Source organism: Gnatocerus cornutus, unplaced genomic scaffold, assembly GCF_029298725.1.
Source record: "Gnatocerus cornutus isolate USDA-ARS CGAHR unplaced genomic scaffold, icGnaCorn1.1 Chromosome13, whole genome shotgun sequence".
Taxonomy (NCBI): Eukaryota; Metazoa; Arthropoda; class Insecta; order Coleoptera; family Tenebrionidae; genus Gnatocerus; species Gnatocerus cornutus.
The window spans coordinates 1,205,799-1,226,992 of record NW_028275361.1 but is presented as its reverse complement, the minus strand read 5'-3'; the positions used below and the strand labels follow the sequence as shown (position 1 = coordinate 1,226,992).

Genomic DNA, 21,194 nt, shown 5'->3' with positions numbered 1-21,194 from the left:
ACGTACACGTGCTTTACAGTGGGATACAAATGACGCTGTGAATGCGGTAAACAGTGCGTGACTTATTTATTTTCAACATTTAAACAATGTTTCCAATTAAGTTCCAAGGGAAACGAACTAACAGCAACTCAAATGTAAATTGCTGTGTGTATAACTGCACGGCAGTTAACCAAAAAAACCCCGAGCTATCCTTTCATGCTTTTCCAACTGAGGACCAGAAAGTGTGGGTAACTAATGCATTTGGGGATAAATCTGTAACGAACAGAAAGAAATTGTGGTTACACAATTTAAAAATTGGGAAGAAAGTGTCCAGCCATGCGAGGGATTGCTCACGTCACTTCAAACCTGAGGATTATATCACACCTGATAAAGGTCTCCATAAATTTAATAGATATGAATCAATATGTGTATGTTTACATGTAATTTTTTTAGACTGCTATGTTAGACGTGTATTGAAGAAGAATGCAATCCCATCTCAGAATCTACCATCAGCGCGTTCAGCAAAAGTTCTTGAGTATAAAATTAATCAGAAGCAGGAAAGAAAAGAGCGAATTAATCATCGAAGAAAAGTAATTTATACCTTATTATGTACACATACACTCAAATAATGACGTTTTAGATAAGGGAAAAGAACGCAAGATATGTTAAATACAAAGAAATGTTCGATTTCACTACTTCTTCAGAAACAGAAACCATTACATCTACAGAACAGGCTTTAGAAGCTGCGGAAACTTTGCTTCATCTTAGTGAATCTGTAAATCCTAATTCTGTTGTGAATAATTTGTCTGTTAATACCTGTGAAACCTCTACTCAAACTGAAGAAATCCCAAAATTCCATTCAAAGTATGTGCAGGTTAACACTTCATATTTTCAAGTATCAGATTTAATCCAGACAGAAAAGGCATTAAACATTTTAACTGGTTTACTTTCGTTCAATGTATTGGAAGCTTTGGATAATGCATTTCTAATAATAAAAAAAGATACACGTGTTCATAGGTTGTCTGTTAAAGAAAGAATTTTATTAGTTTTTATAAAATTGAAATTAGACTTAAGTTATTCGGCTCTAAGTGTAATGTTCGGGGATATAAGCGTCAGTACATGTAAAAGGTACAGTTTGTATAATTTCGAGTATATTAGAAACTTTTATTCAATAACCAACGAAAGAAAATATTTTAATGAATATTCCAAATTGTTTCAGAAATTTTCAAAACGTGAGAATTGTTTTAGATTGTACAGAGGTTTATGTGCAATCTCCCAAAAAACTTTGCTGTAGAATCAAAATGTATTCCCACTATAAAAAGCATCCAACCTTAAAGTTTATGGGTGGGATTTTGTTTCTACCTACGAAATATATCGTGGCACGATATAATTTCGTAGTTCGTTATCGTATTCGGTATTTTGTTTCTCTGCCGCAACAGATACGATGTGACGAATGACACTACATCCAGCCACGATAAATTATGCGCTGTTGCCACCTATTTTTCTCCGAAAGTGGCTAACTTAATTCTAATGTTTGACGTACGATTGACAGAAGAATTTAAAAAAATACCGTTGGAAAATTTGTAGTGTTGAAAAATGGCTCGTTTTTTCCCATATTTACAAGCAGGTGATGGCCAATACCTGAGAGAAATAAAAAGATGGCAAAGAGAAGAAAATGATCCGTTTTTGTTGCCTGATATCCGGTAATTATTAATCCTAAAAATATTTTACAAAGTTGAATTTATGAATTCATAAATACTTTTTGTAGTTTTGTTGAGATGTTTCGCCTGAATAAGGACGTGATGGCACACATTATAAATGTTCTTGAGCCTCATATGCCCGCACCCAGTCGACGTCACGGTGTGAGCCCAAAGCTGCGAATCCTAGCAGTTGTCCGATTTTTTGCCTGTGGCAGTTACCAGAGATGTGTAGGACAAGATGTTTTTGTTAATCTCTCACAGGCAAAAATGTCAGAGGCAATTAGCGAGGTGTCAACCTGCATTGTGAGACACCTTGGACATTATGTTAGTTTTCCCGAGCCTGAGGAGTATCTTGACTTAAAACATCGGTACAGTTGTTAAGGAGTTCTCATTACGTTTTTTTTTTTTTAATTTTGACTTTTATTTTGTAGACACATTTTGTTGTTCCGCATTCCTGGGGTGGTTGGGTTTGTAGATGGAACACATATTGCGGTTCACAACCCTGGAACTGAAAGGGCCCATCAGTATTATAACAGAAAAGGGTTCTTTTCGAAGAATATACAAATAGTAAGACCCATTATGAGATTACATATCTTCTTTTGTAACTTACATTATCCTATAGATTTGTGATAGCGATTATCGCATTTTGTCCCTCAATGCTGCATTTGGTGGAGCCAGTCACGATGCTTTCGTGTGGCGCGCAAGCAATGTCGGCGAAATCCTGAGAGAGCGATTTCAAGAAGGAGACACGACTTCTTGGCTTCTGGGTATAAAATAAGTGGACATTACCAAAAATATCACTTGGAACCATTTTTCACAGGTGATTCTGGATATCCGCTCATGCCGTATTTAATAACTCCGGTAAGGAATCCAGCGGATAATTCTCCGGAGAGCAGGTTCAACGTAGCGCATCGCAGAGCCAGATGCACCGTGGAGCGGTGCATTGGAATCCTGAAGGCTCGTTTTTGTTGTCTGCAACGGGAACGGATTCTGATGTATTCCCCAGAAAAGGCTGGGACGATTATCAATGCCTGTGCCATATTGCATAATGTTATGATCCGCCACAATTTGCCCTTGCCACATGAAGATCAAATTCAACAATTGATAGATCCTGATGAAAATGAAGAAGAATTGAACGACGACGGCGTGGAGAACCTCGATTTGGCACTTCAAACCCGTGCCAGAATAATAAACAATTATTTTAATTAATATCGCTTCCTTATTTACCTGTTCGTATTTTCTCTACTGTATTTCACTTCTGCAACACTACTACTGATTTCCCCTTCGTCAATCACCATATGCAGACAACCAATTTCTACCATTTTTCATTATGTCGTTTACTTTGTGCGCAAATGCAGATTTTTAAAAAGAGCACAGACCTCACGTAACATTCGTGTGTCTTTTGTGTTGCAGATGAACATAGAATTATGTTGAATAATTCAAGGTTTATCAGATCACCTTCAATTGCTTTTTTTTGCTTATAAAAGCAAGCATTTCTTTGAACAGAATTTAAGTTTAAATGACATTAAAACATTAAAAAATACAGTACAAAAAAAGAATTGTTGGTTGCTTTCTTCAGACTAATACAATTTCTCGCAACTTGCACAAGCGCAATAAAAAATCATTATTCCATCCATCACGTGTGAGGTTGCTTGTTGAAAGAAAACGAAATTATTGGTAAGTTTTTATTTTTCAACAAATTTTGTAAATATATCTAAAAACTTTTCGCTAGTATTCGCTAATCTTTCAAGTGCTTCGGCTTGGCGCTCCCCTATTTTGACCAGGAGGCTGCGAAGACGGTTTGCCTCATCTTCTGCTTTTAGCAGCTTTTCACCCACGGTGTCTTCGGACTTTTGGGACCGTCTTCGTTTGGGGGCTCTCCTGGCCTCAGGACTTGCCCTACTAGTGGAAGGTAATTGAGGGAGAGGGTTTGGAAGCGGCTCTGGAGGAATCTACAAGACACGAATGTTATTGAGGGAAGGAATATTTCCTATAAAACAATTATTACAGTAGGATGTTCGATGGCACAACTTGGAAGGGCGGGGGCACAGTGTTGAGAGGCAGGTTCAACAAGGATGTTCTATAATACATAGGTAAATGTGAACAAAAATTAAACTCATCTTAATTATTACATGAATCTATTTAAGTAATGTTATTTAAACTGAAATAGAATAATAGTTAATTGGTCCATTTGTAGAGTTTGCAAGAATGGAACTTTCATGTGAAGACTTACCTGAGAACCAAGCTCTACCGTCTCATCGCCAGCATAGTCTGGCCCCAGGATTTGCAAAATCTTCAGATCAAGTTGATTTAGCAAGACTAAATCTGGATCTTCACTGGGGCCAGCACCTCCTGTTTGCCCCTGCTTTTTCCTCAACGCCATGGCTTTTGCTTTTGTTAAAGATTTCCAGTCCCCCCAGCACTAAAATTCATACAAAATTATTATGGATTTAAGAGGTGACCATACCATTGAGTATAAAAATTTTAATACTCAAGGACCATACTAACCCGTTGCCACTGCTTTTTGTCCTTCCGGACCCCGCCAGACGCATTCAGGCTTTGGGTGAGTTCTTCCCAAAGGTTGAACACTCTGACGGGGTCAGAGTCCTGATGGCGAGCGAAAGCTAGATGTTTAAGCATGAAATCTACCATCAGGCTCTTTTGCTGAGGCAGTGGCTTTCCGGCACGTTGTTTTCCTTTACCTTTTTCCATCTAAATTAACATTACAAACATTGTAGAATTGTTGATATGTTGTAATTTTATACGATTTTTACCAATATTTGTTTTTAATTACAATTACCTTGATGGGTCTTTGTGTGGGCGAAGTGGCGGGAAAACTGGTTGATGAAACTCCCACAATGCACAAACGACGCTAAAAAAAACGCGCTCTGTCAAGATGGGGGTTAAAAAACCCCAAACATTTCGCGCGCCCGCGAAATTCGACATCTGCAATGCACACGATAAAAACTCGTAGCTCACATCGTGGCTCGTATCGTTGAGCCACGATAAAATCGAGAACCAAAATACCGATTACGATATTTTTGGTGTTGCCATAGAAACATCGTATCGTTTTCGTATCGTAGTAGAACCAAAATCCCACCCTATGACCGGTGTAACACCGTCTGGTGTAATTGCATATGTTAGCCCAGCTTATGGGGGTAGAGCGTCAGACAAAAGTATTTTCGAGCAGTCCAAATTATTAGAAAAATTAGAACCATTTGTAGATCATATAATGGTGGATAAGGGATTTTTAATCGACAATCTTTGTGATGAATATGGAATAAAGTTAGTAAGACCTCCATTTTTACGAAAGAAAAAACAATTTACAAAAGAAGAGTCTCTTCAAAATAAAAGCATAGCGTCAGCTAGGGTACATATTGAAAGAGTAAATGCTAGATTAAAAATTTTCAAAATTATTAAAAATGTGTTTCCAATTCATTTAATTCCAATTGTTGATGAAATTTTTGTAATAATAAGCGCAATTGTGAATTTAAGTAAATGTTTTTAGATTAGTTTTGAATTATACTCCTACATTTTGTTATTTTTACATTATACAGGATGATTTAAAAAATGAAGCGGGGAAAAAAAATCAATTACAGCTTATTGTAAAAGAAGGAATTTGGCAGGTTTCGTTTTTTAAATTGCTGTCTCAGTTTCAAGAAACAAATAAAAGAAATTGATTCCAATTTTCATGCTACGCCAAAGATTACTAAAGTGACTATGCATAGGTATTATTAACGAACAAAATGCTCTGCGCTATTGTTAAGATTATTTTGTGCATATCAGTGGCGCCGAGTAAGGTCGGGATTTTGTAATTTTTACATTTACCTTAATATTAATAAAAATCACCGAAAACGTCTATACGTATTTCCGTGAAGCCGCGTTTTTTTTCCACTTCTATTTCAAAATCACCCTGTAGTAATATATACGATCTACTTAATATGAATAATCGGAGACATCGTTGCCCATAATCTGTAAATTTAAAAAAAAATAGTGTTAATATTCTTGGAAGCTGTTCTCCTCTGGTTTCTTGTAACTGGATGTAATAGGCAGTGTTCAAATTTGGCAAAACAGGGGGAGGGGCAGGCAATTTTCGTGTCTGATTATTTTTCCAATTTTAGAGAACGTTTTAGTTCAAGTTGTTAAGGGTCTACGCTACGCTATACCCGGTATATGGCTTACGATTTTTCGTTTTTGAAGCGCATTTTGGACTTTGAAAAATCGTTCGATCTCTGTATGTATGCGTCTCAGGTAGAGCTATGGAGGTGACATCTTCGAATTTTGAAAAAATGAAAAATTTGACTTTAATTAATTAAAAACTGAAATTCCCTTTTTTGTTTTTAAGGAATATAAAGCAACCTACGAAGTTAAAAAAATACCAACATGTGGAGAATTAAAACCTCTATGGAGGTGACATTTTTGTTTTTGTCATTATGCTATAATTTTGAAGTTATTAATAAAAAAACAAATCAAAAATAGGCAACCAACAGTACAACTAACGCAAATGATCTTATTCAAATCTCATGATTTACGACCGCTCACTAGGGGGTCACTGACGTTCCGCCCAATTGTAATAAACTGCTGTCGGGTAAAAGTAGGTAAAGACCAAACTGGTCGCTCTCGGCAACAAACATCGAAGGTACTTGTAGCAAGTGTATTGAGAATTAATATTTTTAAACTGTAATATAATTCACTGTTTTCCACATCACCCTTGGGGTACAGAGAGACGGCGCGTTTTTTTTTAAGTGCTCTCCCCAATAGGCCTACTGCACTCTTTTGACTCTAACTATAAAACTACTTTATTTTAGAAATGACAATACGGACATTTGAACGAACATAATTTCTAAGTCTTCCTTTAAAATTGTTTTTTAAAAATTTATATACAAAAGTATGATCACTATTAAAATTCGATGCTGCCGCATAACATCTCCCTTGGTAAGACCCGGCAAGAGAAAAGTTAATTCGTTTCCCACCTACAAATTTATTAACGACAGAATTGAAACATTCCACTATGTTATTATCTACGTCGTAAAGTAAACTAACTGACAAATTCGCGACTCTATTTAATGCAGGTAAAAATATATCGTAGAGAGAACTATTTTTAAAATTATTATACTCAATCAAATTTGTGGTATTTCCAACTTGAAGGTCTGTTCTGGGAATTTTTGAAATTTCGCGCAATTTTGTACAATAATTTCTTAAAACATGATTTCTACACTCAATTTTTTGAATAAAATGTGTTGGTCCATATGGTCTTGCTGCTTGAATTTTCTTATACACACTACTGTCTCCATCACCGATAATAAATTTAAATCTTAAATTATGCATCTGAACAGACTTTTTAAAAGCCTCTAAAATAACACCTGCCTCCATTGATGTGGATGATTTTTTCCAATTTGGAAAACATTTATGGCGGGGCACTGATTTCTTATCAGTCTTGAATCGTTTACAAAACTTGCATAATTTATTTTTAACAGCCACATATAAAATTTTTTTGGTTCTCGCACCGATTACACATCCAACTCCCGATAAAGCATTATAATTAGACTTATAAGAACGCTTGGACCATGCTCCATCAACAATTACAGTAATAAAAGGTACCCCATCAGCATCAATATCACCTAATTCCACCGCTAATTTACTTTCTTCTTGTCCAGCAGATAGCATTTCATCAATAGCCAATGTTTGCGTTTTTTCAAAAACTTTTCTTTCCGTGTTAATGTATTTTTTAGAACTCATTTGTGGAATATCTAAAGCGGCACAAAATTCAGTTAATTGCGCATGACCCCCACCTACAGCAACATTTCCGCAAACAATAGATTCATTAATTTCACATCTAGCATTTTCTGGTTCTGAACTGAAAGTATCTACAATTCTACATATGTTACACTTATACGTAAATATACTTTTTAAACCTATTCGTTTTTCCGCAATTATATCAAAGTTCTGAAAATTGCAATTAAATTGATCGTGTTTTAAATTTTTTATAGTATTAAACAAATGATTTATATCTACAATTCTACGACCACTGAGAGAAAAATTTGTATTATTGGAAACATTTTCTATTTCAAAGACATCGTCCGATAACTCTGACTCAAAACCGCTATTTACATTTTCACTTTTGGAACTCTTTCTAACATTTTTCCATAACCGCTTCGCAATTTGCTTTCTACTTTTTCGTTTAACTGATGTGCTTACATGATTTATTGAACCGTTCGCCATTGTAAAATAAAATAATTAAAAGCAAATAATAATCTAATCTAAAAAACAAAAATTTGCCAGCAACGATAAACACTCTCTATATCTGTAATAAACAGCAATTTTGATACAAGCAACTCACCCACTTTAAACAACAAAACTCACTAAAGAGATTTAGAAAAGTAAATTGATTCAGAAGTCGAGCACAGTCAAAAACACAGACTGAAAGAATTTAAATATTTTTTTTCAAGATATTTATACATAGGGCTTTCATCCCTTTATTTGTTGTTGTAGTGGGATAAAGAAGTGGGACCCTCTAAATGTCTTTTTCTAAGTAGGAAAGCTAAGAAACTCAAATTGGTTTTCAATTGCTTTTGGATGATTGGAGTTTAGGGATTTGCAATATTTTCTTGAAATGGAAATTATGGTGTTAATCTCGGGATTTTTTAAAGCAAAACATTTTTGAAAGCAAATTGTCTGAAACCAGATTTTGAGTACTCATGAGTTGCAGTGATTAGTTTTTATCGAACAATTGGAACTAATTAGACTACAAAACAGTTAATTGAAAAATAAAAAATCAAAAGATATTGAAGCCATGGATGATCTAATAATTTAGTTCAGTTTTGTTGGCTTGTACTTACTTATCTGTTTTTGTTACTCTCAGTTGAAACATGCATGTAAATTAATCTTGCTGCTACCATGTATTGTTGTAGAGATTTTGGTAAGTAAATTCTGAATTTCAAAAAAAAGGTTTTTATTTGAATTGTTTATTGTTGAATTTTGATAAAAATTGGTGGTTTTGTTGATTACAAGCTCTTCTTTGTGAATTCAAGCCAGAAAACGGCGAAAATCAGCGAGAAATCGTCGTTTTGCATCGAAAATAAGCGGATTTCTCTAAGAATCTTGATGATTTCGTGCAGATTTCTGCTGTTTTCTTGGAATTCAGCCGTTTATTCTTGATAGAAATTGATGGTTTTCTAGATTTCGAACTCTTTGCGAATTCAAGCCAGAAAACGGCGAAAATCAGTGAGGAATCGTTGTTTTGCATCGAAATAAGCGGATTTCTCTAAGAATTTTGATGAATTCGTGCAGATTTCTGCTGTTTTTTGCAACTCAGCCGTTAAATCTTGATAAAAGGTGATGGTTTTATAGATTCCGAGCTTTTCTTTGCAAATTCAAGCCAGAAAACATCGAAAATCTGCGAAAAATCGTCGTTTTGCATCGAAATAAGCGGATTTCTCTAAGAATCTTGATGATTTCGTGCAGATTTCTGCTGTTTTCTTGCAATTCAGCTGTTAAATCTTGATAAAAAGTGATGGTTTTATAGATTTTGAGCTCTTCTTTCCGAATTCAAGCCAGAAAATGGCGAAAATCAGCGAGAACTCGTCGTTTTGCATCGAAATAAGCGGATTTCTCGAAGAATTTTGATGATTTTGTGCAAATTTCATCTTTTTTCTCGCGATTCAGCCGTTGAATCTTGATAAAAACTGGTGGTTTTGTAGATTTCGAACTCCTCTTTGCAAATTCAAGCCAGAAAACGTTTTATAATATTGCTCAAATAGCAATCTTAATATTTTTGAAACCTTTTATCTTGACAACAAAAATTTTAGTTTGAAAGTTCTTGATAAATTTGATCTATTATTAGCAAAGTTAACATATTTCAGGACGTATTTATTGTGTAATTTTGTTCAGTTATTTAATTTCTTCAATTTTCATGTAGTATAAAGGTACGTACACTGGCAGCCTTTAATTTGGAAACACCAAGCTAATCGAGTTCACTGGAAATTTTGAATTTTCTTTATTGTATAAGTATCGTTAGCCTTTTTATCATTGAACGTAAAAAATTAAAGCAAAATTGTTTTTCTTGTATTTTTAATAAAACATGGAATAATACAGTATTTAATTAAATTACATAATCCAACAATAAAAAAATTAAAATTATTAATATTACTTTTCATCAAGCAATAAGAATGCACTAATATCGAATTGCAGCACCATTTTGTTCTACCACTTGTGTCAATCGCCTGCTCATTGACTCAACAGTATTTCTTACACTATCTTCACTTATTGCATTCTTGCTGAATTCCTGTCCACAATTCATCCGCGTTTCTAGGAATGATGTTCAATTCTCTAATTTTTTTTTACAATTAAACTCCATATGTTTTCAATTGGGTTTAAGTCAGGACTTCGCGACGGCCAATCTAATACTTCAATATTATTGGTCCGTAACCACTCTTGCACTATCCGGCTGGTGTGGATGGGACAGTTATCCTGTTGAAAAATGTAATTTCTATTGCCAAATCTTTCAGTGACGGTTGGTAACATGGTGTTTTCTAATATGTTCTGGTAAACAGCACCAGTAAGTCTTCCGTTGATTCTTACACATGTCCCACTACCATCAGCGCTAATCCAGGCCCATACATTCACTGAAAATCTTCCGCAGTTGTTTATTTTATGCGTATATTTTTCGTTATATCTTTGATTTCTCGGTCTGTACACCCGAACTCTACCATCATAAAAAGATTTAAAAACCTTTTCGTCTGAAAATGCTACTCTGTTCCAAAAGTCTACACCTTCCACGTTGGTCGAAATTTTTGGTCTGCCAGGAATTCTAGCACGTGCCACTGTATGCTGTAATCTCCACTTCTTTATGATTTTTGAAATGCAGCTGTGGCTAACGTTTAGGTCTCTTGCAATTCGTCTTAAGCTCCAACCTTCTTTTGATTTACTGATGGCTCGTACTTTTGCTGCTTCTGTAAGGTTTCGAGGCATATTTTTATAAAATTTTTATTTTTATAAAATTGACAAGCTTGACAAGTAACCAACGTTTTTACATTAGAAAAATTTTGGTGTTTCCAAACTAAAGGCCGCCAGTGTACATTTAAAAAATTCCATTATTTGTGATTTTGGGGTTGTATTTATCATTTGTGACTTTAGTAGTTATTTTAAAAATGCCCGCGAAAACGTGCAGCGTTACATTAAAATATGTAGTAGTTAAAACATCTCACATTCAATTTTTATCAATTCCCAAATGGAGAAAGAAAGAAAACGGAAGAAAGCATAGGAAACGATTGGGAACCAAAAAATCGTACACAATTTGTTCGATCCATTTTGCTCCTAGCGATTTTGAATTAAAGCTGAAAATTATCATTGATGAGCTGTAGAACAAAATCAATATTACAAAAGAATAGGAACACTGGTTTTTGCAAGTAATTGGTACATATTTTTATTTAAATCGCAGTGGTTTCTTTTATTTTAAATAAAGAAGATAAAATGCAGTTTGAACACCAACAATTTTCTAAATTCCGGAATCAATTAATTTCAGAATTGTGTCAAAATGGTGTGTTAGAAACAGAATAGGCCGTTCAAGCTGCTGGCGCTGTGTTTCACAAAAACAAAATTCGAATTGAAAGTTTACAAAAAGTGATAGTGTTTAGAATTGTTTTAACCATTATATCAACAAATTTTTAATTTTGTTTGCGCCTATCCCGGTTTAAAACAAAATTTCAATATTACTGGTTGTGGACCTCTGGAAAGATCAAATGAAATGGCGCGACAGGTTTGTCGCGACTAGCTGCTAGCTAACTTCACTCCATTCCATTTCTAAAAATGGCGTCGTACCGGTCGCGTGCTCAAGTGCAAGTGTTTTAAGAGTCCAGTGTGGAAATAAATGGTATGCAGCGTGAAAATACGAATTAAAATAAGAATTTTGCGGTTCTGGATTTGGTAAGTAGGAAACACTTTCTTTTATTTTGTTTCTAACCGGCATTAGGCTCGTGCAGTGTTTGACAATTGACAGCGATTGGAGATATAAAGGTGCGATTTTGGTTCTCCTAACGATTGTCGGTACCGAGCATTTCGTTTGTTTACATCACATGACCAGTGCGAAGGGTGGCAAGACGGCAAAATGCCACGGGACCCGAGCTGGAAGGGCCCCTGGTCAAAGAGGGCTTCTTAAAAATCAATAGAGAAAGAGCCCCATCCGATGGATTTGCCACGGGCCTCAAACGGTATAGGTACGCCACTGCACATGACCATTTTATTTCTCTGCTTTACCGGTCCCGTGGACAAAATTTTGCCAAAAGAACGACACTATTCTATGACATAAGTCTGCCTTAACAGAATGCATGCCGTTTTGGCTCTCAAACGATAAATAAATATTTTTGTTAGTAATTTTTCAGAGATCTCATTGAGGTTGGTAATTTGATTCTCCCTAACACGCCAAGCGCTGTTGCCACATATTTTTATTAAACGCCAACTTCAAGTGTATTTTGAAAGGTTAATGTCACGTTAATGTCTAACCTAACAAATGTCGCAGATCTTGTAGATCTGCACTTTAAATCTTTAAGGAGCCTTTTTATAATGATAATCATGTTTGTTTTTGTAAAACATCGTACGAATCAGTGTATTTTTTTCGATTTCTGACGTCCGCCATACAATAGTTGATAATAATTGTTGATGGTTTTTTAAGGGTTACAGGCCCATCTGTTACTAGTCCTCGGTGTTAGTAAACATTTACGAAAACTTTGCTCCCCAGGTTTGATTTTAATAAGAATTTGTTGCAAATCTGGTTCCAGTTTGGTCAAGTTTGTTAGTCGTTTTAAATCACGTGCAAAATGGCTTTATTTCTACCCTTGCGAGAACGAGAAATAGGGGTAGTCAGGGAACATTGAACAGGCAACTCCATAATGAAATTGATGCATTCAATCTCTTTTACAGAAATGGTAACAAAAATCATTTCAGAAAATATAAAAAAAAATATTTCAGTTTTGTGGATTTTTCAAAAAGACAATGAGGAACTTGCTGTTATGTTAGAACCTGACCTGACTCAGCACACACCGACGTCTTAACAATTTCCACTCTCAAAGCAGTTTGGAATATTTGCTGTAATCTATAAGTTTTTTTGATGAGAAAGTTAAGCTCACGATTTTAGATCTTGTTTGCAAGTCGAATTATTTGATGCCATTTGCACCTTTTGGAGCTGTTTTGAAATCCACAGCAGATCTTCCATAGGTTTAAGAGATATCCTTGTATTGAACGTTGTTGTGAGAGTTTCCGGTGGAAATCTTGGAAAAAGATACTACAGACGATCAAAGTGATAACCCCGACTTTTGATTTTGATAATGATATTACAAAGTTTAGAAATGTTTCTTTTTTCATTAAAGATTTTCTTTTATTTTTGTTGTCAACTTTTTTACTCTATTGTTACGAGAAGATTCTGGAAGCTTCGAGCGCCAGCGCTGGAACGTTCCGCCCTGCTCTAGAGCGAGCGGTTCGTGGAATAATTCTAAGTCATACGCGGAACTCCCGAATATTCTCGCAGCGCTCCAGCATTAGGCTAGTGGTAGGGGAATATCTGTATATAGGGGAGTAGTGATAGGATTGTAGATAATCTAGTATTCGGAAGTTCTGAAAAGTGGAATAATTGTGAATTACGAGAGTGTTCATAGTGCACAATAAAATTGTTATTGTTACAAGCGAGACTTTTGATTTTTCGGCCAACGTGACACTATTATTATTTATTCTCTTGCCCATTCTCATTGTCATATAAGTTTCAAACCTGGTACTGGCACTACCAGCGGAAGAAGATATCGTCGTTGATTCTGCAACATCTGCTATGTGCAAAAACGCAAATTATTCAGGAGACGCATAAAGCTAATTTTAAAATGAATGATTTTATATTCATTTCTCTTAATGATACCACAAAGTCAATATTGTTCTAAAGATATGTTTAATTTGCAGAAAAGTGCACTTCCGGACCAATTGTTTTGTAAAAGTCCAGAAAATTTCCTTTTCTTCACATAGCAGATTTTTCACAACTTGGTTTTCGCACATGTCATTAATTACCTTTCAATTGCAAGTTTACTAAAACGTCAATAATTACTATCTATTTATTAGAAAATTATTGTTGAACCGTTACAAAAGAAAAATATATAATTATAAACAATATAATCAAGAATTTATGTACTATTTTTATTGCTTTTAGGTTTAAATGGCAAGGCATCATAAAAAGCATGATGATCTTTCTCTATAACTTTCTTTAGTTCTTGCAACTGACGGTATTTTGATTCTGCTATTGGAACTGCAGACGTGTACATTTTTTTAGGGTCGTTTGATCCCGTCTTCCTTCTTTGGGGAAGTGGTTTCCAGTTGCCAGAAAAATCTAGTTGGAATTGAATGTCACCGTTAGGCGAATATTTAATTTGTCTTATATCTGTAACTGTAGGGTCACCAGTTTTTTTTCCCGGTCTTAATGATGGTAGGTTGGTATTCAATTCATCATATTTAAAGAAAAAATTGTAATTAAGTACATTGACGTTGTACGGTTGTTTAGGTCTAGCTAGCCTCATTCGTGCAATGTAATCCGTTGGTGAATTTATTGGAGGTTTGAAGTATTTTTCTAAGGTGGCATGAACATTATCAGCTTCCATCATCGTATGGCCTTTTTCGAGAAACAACAGTTCAATTGTTATCGATTTTGATTTTGCTAAATCACTTAAAGTACTAGCAAGAACTTTATTTCGGTTCTGGTAATTACAACCATCAGAGATTAGAACGACGTGTTTGTACGACTCAGATATCACATCAGAAATATAATGGGCAATGCATGAAGTGAATTCGTTACTAGAGACTCCTCCATTCGCTTCATGCCAAACGTACAAGTATACATCTCCTTTGTTTAGTTCGTATATTGTAAAGTTATGAACCTGAAGTTTTTTTTTGTAGTACATGGATGAAGCATCCGTTTTTGGACAAAGAAGGACACTTTGTAAGTCCATTGTAATAACTAACTTTTCTGAATTAGCAGTTTCTTTAGCTGCATTCTTAGCAGCACGTGCATCATCCTTTCTTTTGATGTGGCTTCTATATTCTTCATCGTCAATAGTACCGACTTTGAAGCCACAACATACGTCGCATTGATCTTTCCTAGGATGATGAACTGATATTTTCTGTTTTTTTAATGTAGCTGTGAACTGCATTCTTCCACTTGCCGACAATTCATGTTCTATACACCATTCCTTGTAAACATTGTACATGTGAAGTTTAGATCTAAAAGTTGATTCAACGTATGTTTTCGTTGATGAAGTACGACAGTAATGACTTGGCACTTTTTGGGAGTAGAGCCAACCATTCTTCCACTGTTTAGATCTTTGTTTTTAACATTCGGGATAACATTGGCAGCTTCCTCTTCGCTCTCAGAGGACGAAGAATTGTTAGAAACATTGATGTCGCGCTTAACCCATCTCATCAGTGTATCTCTTCCTAGATATAAAGTGTTCAGGAAAAAAGTACGACAAACTTTCACTTTCATTTCTGCCTCGGATGGAAGAAATAAATCGTGACCTTCAGATGCTTTGTACCAGTTTGCTTTCTTCTTCTTTTGATACCCCTACTAGTTACCAATTCCTTAATGTAAGCTTTTTTCTCCTGCCATGTTTTTAAAGTCTTCCAAAAATAATGAAAAATATTGCTTCTATCTTGGTCGCTTACTTGACTACACGCAAAAGAATTTGAAGTTTTCTTTTTAGGTAAGGAATTATGGTTACAACGACTTTTCATACTCCTAGGGCTTCTCATTTTGTTGTGCGTAATTTCCTTTTTAGATGTTCTTGTGTAGCCAATGTAACCCTCGCCGATCATTCGATTTAGAGTTGCTTTTTTCCTTCTTTTTGAAATAGTCTCTCTTTTTTCATCGCCTGAGATTTCCATATTACTTGTTGATGCTGTTACACTCTCTCTATTTATTTTCTCTGCGGTATTATGCCCTATTGCTTCAACAGCATTCTCTGTTGCTTCATTGTATTCAATCAAATTCATTTGGTGTATTCCTGGTATAGATGGTTCGTCGAAATCAACATCCATGATTTCTTCATGTCCTATAATAGTTTCTTGCTTCTTAAAGTTTATTTCAATTGGAATTTCTTCTTGTGGGGACGGCATATAATCTCCAAAAAAATTTTTTGAAAGTATTGTAAGATCAGGGTGTGGGGTATATATTCAGACGCTTAGTTTCGTTTATAGTTTATTCTACTCTTAAGCCTACTTACATTCTTGAGGGGTATTCTCGTGTCGATCTGCCGCTAGCCTCCTGGACACCCCCGACACCAACAACCACCTTCAACACCAACTAACGACTGACTCTGGTCTTACAAAGTTCCATTGGTCAAGAAGCCGATGAACCCCCTCAAATCAAGACGTTGCATTTCCTATTGCTGAATTGCATCGCCTGATCGTACGACGGTTCATCGATTTCATTGACCTCACATTATGTCTATCAGGCGCTTTTGGTGTACGGGGTGTCCATATCTTACAGTATTAACATTTTTAGAACAATTTAGTTCAGCGATGTTAGGCGTATTATGTTGTGATTCATCAGAAGTGTTTTGGGATAGTATTTGAAGTATTTCTTTATCAGGAATAATTACTAAATCATTTGAACTTGGTTCTGCATGAGGGATGTTTAGAAGACTTTTTTCAGAAGAATTAGCAAAAATATCTTCTTCATCTTTCGAATTGGAACGTTTGCTCATCAGCGCCAAATGTAACAATTTTTTGCTCCGAGTAGACATCTGCAAGAATTACAGTTTCGTAGTATTTTTAAATTAATTAAATGTCAACAATTCATTATTTATACATAATAATAATTAATATTTTACTCGATTTTAATTTTTTGAGGTTATAGGAACTGTAACCCACTTTGCTCTTCGAGCCTTACCTTCCCCGAACTTTCCTCGCGGTCCCGGCCACGACTACCCCAGTGAAGAAGGGGGGGTACGATTAGCTGGAAGGGTGAGCGCCACGAGTTTGAAGCGTGACCACGAGTCCAGGGAACTACCCAAACCCGAAGGTAGTACGACACGAGGAGACAAAATAAAATAACTTATTCTCAGCACAACGTGTATTAAATGTAGGCGGGTGGTGATGGGAAATAACAATAATATCCAAGTGATTAATGCTACTAACAAATCAGAAACATGGACCTAATCTCGTTGGGCGAACTTACGGCGAATGCGACACACGCGGACAGCTGTCAACGGACGCAACAGATATTCCCGAGCAGATGGAGTACCGCTCCCGAGATTACGCTTACAAGAAAATAATCCAATTAAATTTACGACCGAAAAGTGCGGGCATACGACTATCTACTTATCGGTTAGGTTAGTGTACGGTGTCGAAGTCCCTGGCGATGACGCTCCTAGGACGGCGGAGTCCCGGTTGTTCCTAGGTTAGCGACGAACCACTAAGGATGCCCACGATGACGGAAAACAGCACAGCTCGTCCCAAGCCAGAGCGACGCCGATGAAGCGGGGAAAACGAAGAAGAAGAAGAAGAGGAAGAAGAAGAAGAAGAGGAAGAAGAAGAAGAAGAAGCCTGAATAACCAAAAGTGCGATAAGCGCTGTGTCCCTTCAGTTAGAAATATTCACCTTTGATGGGGGGCGGCTTCAAAGTGGGTGAAACGTGGTGTTCCCAAAATCACAAAACCCAAAATTGGGCCGGAGAAATCACAACCGGCTTGTGCCGCAAGTGAGCCTCCGTATAACAATTTCCAAAAACCACGAGGATGGCTCACATAACCACCGATTTCTGCACCCACAATCACCACCGTTTCACTTGTTAGAGTACCAAAACTAAGATGACTGCCGATCCGGTACTCATTTCGCGCCCTCCGAAAACCTCTATAAAAAAGGGGAAGTACGTCACGACGGACGGTACTACCAATCTTTTATAGCCAAAAGAACTAGTTGACTCAGATGACAGTAGTCAAAAGTGAGGTTATAGGGTTTGTTTACAACGCGAAAACACGACACAACTAAGGGATAACCGGAAATAAACACTAAACGAAACCAAAAGAACACAACCAAAACATGGACACTAAAACTGAGGTGACTGGTGTCCAAGCAGCCACCCCTGGAGCGGGTAAAAGATTAATGTGGTGGTTGCTTGGCTCCAACAAACAACTTCCCCAACTAAGCCAAAACTAAACGCATTGTTTCAGCGCTGGAGGATTCCTGGATGATGCTGGACCTCTAAAGGTAGTGTTACTTTGGGAGACTTCTACTCCCGCCAGAGTTTAGCGTCGGCGCATTCTACAGCCCCGCCAACAGAGCTTAACCACCCTAAACTTACAATGACGCTAAAAATCCCTTACACAAATTCGTACCGATACAGCACGTAACATCAAAGTCTGCACCAATGTGAAATTAAACAATAATGATTATTGCATCAATAATACCTATAACTTATCATACTTACAGTTATTTGTTGTTAAGTCACATTGAAAATTTACAAAACCGCACTATTTTCTATCACGATTTCCATGTAATAACAACTGATTTAAGCGGGAAATTCTTGCAATGCAGGTTTAGCAGGAGAAGCGCAAACTGTTATGTGCAAGAAATTGGCAGCGCTTGGGGGACGTAATACCTGCTATATTTTCTTCTGGCACATGACAGATATTGCGATCATCTATTCGAATATCAACACATAGCAGGTTCTTTATATTTAATTTAAAAAATAGCGGGAAATTTTTAACACATAACAGCTATTACCAGTCGATGCGCATGAGTTAATAGAATTACATCATGCTTGAACCTAAAAATGGCCAAAAAATGCACATAGCAGATGTTGCAGAATCAACGACGATATTCAACTGATGATCGAGCATGTTGTTGTTGATGTTGACATTCAAAGCGATATTGGTGTTCCCGGCTATAACATGAACAATTTTGCTGTGCAAAATAGATTGCAAATTGTAAAAGGGTTTTTTAATTAAAAATTTATATATTTTTTTCACTTCATACACGTGCATTTTTTTGTCCACCATTAGCCACCATCTTGCCCTGTGCGTTTGCGCATGCGCCAGCGCTCGCTTGCGCTTTCTCTTTCTCTTTTTTGATTCGTCTACTTATACTCGTCTCTACATTTAATGGACAATCTAGTTTTCTAGAGATACTTATACTTAAAACATTTTCTTAATCGGTTACATAATAGAAGTGGGTATGCAATTTAAATAGTTTTTTCATAGAATTGCTATTCTAGCATAACTATCGATGAAAAGCGATTTTGCGTGTCCGTTAATGCTGTAGACCAGTGTATTACAAGCGGAATAATATTTGTACGCATGGGAAATACACGACGACCATGAAGTTAAAACTGAAATGGCCCAGAGAATGGGCGTTTAAAACGAAGTTAACGTGTGAAGTAAGTACAAGTAACTGTTTGGAAAATGTTACTTGTACTTGCTCAAAGTAAAAACAAACCAGTAAGGAATTAATCTAATTTATTATTAATTTGATTAAGAGTATCCCGAATTTCCCTCAGAACGGCGACAAGATCTCTTTGGGCCTCTAGGTGAAGGGCCCGGAGGCGATTTGATTCCTCCTCGGCTCTCAAGATTCTTGCCGCCGTTTCTCTTCTTGTCTCCCATCTTGTCCGTGTGGCACGCGCACGTCGTCGTCTTTCCACCCGAGGCCTAGGAGGAGCGTGTGTTGGTGGCGATGGAGGAGATTGCGGTGGTGGAGGAGATGGGGCCCAAACTTGAACAGCCGGCGATGCCGTTGAGGTGGAGGCGGAGGACGAAGCAACCTATACAATTCCAATTACTATTTGACATTTACTAACTGAAATTACATACTTGAGGGGCATTAAGGACTCTGATTACTGGTTTCAGGGGACAGCCGGTCGGGCAGGAGACCGCAAGTTTAAGTTCTAAACAAAGCAATGGAAACAAATTATTTTCTCCATATCTCCAGTCAAAACAAGAGAATGTAAAAGAGAAGTATATAAGTAAAGCTACTTTTGTTTCCGGGTAATAATACAGTACAATAGGGTTCATATTGTATATACATATAAGTTTTTAGAAGCAGTAATGGATAAGTTACCTGTGGTGGAACACGAACACCAAGTTCTGGCGTCCTGCCGTCCCCAGCGTAATGGGTCCCCATTATGTGGAGGATCCTTCTCTCCAAATCGGAGAGTCCCCCTTCATTGGCTGGAAGACCTCTTTCGCGTTGCCCTTCTACAAGGCGGGCCCCTTTCACTTTCGTCGCACTCTTCCAGTCACTCCAAAACTATTTTAAGAATTGTTTAGTTACAGACCACTAACAATGTTTATTGTACAAACCCTCTGCCACTGTTTTTTCGTCTTAGTGGCCCCACCACCAATGGAATTAAGGGACAACACTAGTTGGTCCCATAATTGGGCAATTTTTGTGTCGTCCCCTTCCTTTCTTTGCGCAAAATTCAGGTGCTCCTCCATATAGCTAACCAAGCTCCCCCTTTGTTCCTCGGATGGTTCTCTAGTCCGATTCATCTACGTAAATAATGTTTTCATGTAAAGTCAAATTTCATTCAATATTTTTATCATTTCTGTATCAATTCCTTCGCTAATAAAATAATATAAAATTTTTACTTACCTTGACGTTTTAGTTTTTTTTACAAAAGTGGGGAATTAATTGAACGTTATTATCTTGGTCGAAGTGATTGTCACACTTGTCACTGTCGGTGAAGTAACAAATCGTAAAAAATATTAACAATTTAATCATAACGAAGACCCATAATATGTGAATAACTGAAGTGTACGCTGCAAGAAGGGCTAATAACTAAAATTGATAAAAAAAATAGTTAAGTTTATTTTTGCTTTATTTATCTTGTATGAAAAGTTTTTAAACTGAAGTTTGCCCCTTTTTGCAGTGTATCTTACAATTAGAGGTGTTGAAGGACTTACTTCAGAGAAGGTTCTATAAATTCTGAAAAAATTAACAGAGAGGGTTTTCAAAACTTTATTTAAAGATACAAATCACCAACTAAAAAATTAACTTGTCTCTAATTAAAATACAGTACGCCCACTCAACTCGAAACACATTTTTTAAGCTATGATGATGTGATCGAGTTCTTAAGATAAGAACATTGCACTTTTCACTTCTGTTGAGGCTTGTTCTTTTCAATAGATTCCAGGTTGGTTCCAGATTAAATCCAGGTTGGTGCTCTAACCAAGATTTGCTTCTTCAATTTCAAGTGTTTGAAGTTACACCTTTAATAAAATTAGACAAATTTGAAAAATATTCCAAACATAAACGTAGTACCGATCTTTTTTATGCACTTTCTAATGTAAAGTTGTGGGATAATCTATCGAAAGGGAAGAAAAATAATGCTTCGGTCCAGTGAATTTTTTGCAGGCAATAATTTTTACGTTTACATCTGAATAATGGAAATTAAGGTTAGAAATTCATACGTGGCTGCATTTATTTAACAAACGTCGCATTTCTCATTTGAATAAATTATTTTTGCTTACCCTTAGTGGTGTGAGAAGCGTA

The 21,194-nt window shown here is 36.4% G+C and overlaps 2 long non-coding RNA genes and 1 pseudogene across 3 annotated transcripts; 2 read left to right on the top strand and 1 right to left on the bottom strand.

Moving 5' to 3' along the window:
• The first annotated feature begins 3 nt into the window (after positions 1-3).
• Positions 4-5,241, top strand: LOC148166774 (uncharacterized; annotated as a pseudogene). Its single transcript, XR_015770940.1, has 5 exons — positions 4-372; positions 433-569; positions 620-1,323; positions 4,766-5,173; positions 5,237-5,241. The product of XR_015770940.1 is annotated as an uncharacterized LOC148166774 (transcript).
• On the top strand, positions 3,720-4,133 carry LOC148166775 (uncharacterized). Its single transcript, XR_015770938.1, has 2 exons — positions 3,720-3,772; positions 3,877-4,133. It is a non-coding gene; the product is annotated as an uncharacterized LOC148166775 (long non-coding RNA).
• Positions 5,242-19,190: 13,949 nt separating the features above from the next.
• On the bottom strand, positions 19,191-20,149 carry LOC148166773 (uncharacterized). The gene is made up of 3 exons (XR_015770939.1): positions 19,761-20,149; positions 19,514-19,587; positions 19,191-19,464 (listed from the first exon to the last, which is right to left on the bottom strand). It is a non-coding gene; the product is annotated as an uncharacterized LOC148166773 (long non-coding RNA).
• Between the last annotated feature and the right edge of the window lie 1,045 nt (positions 20,150-21,194).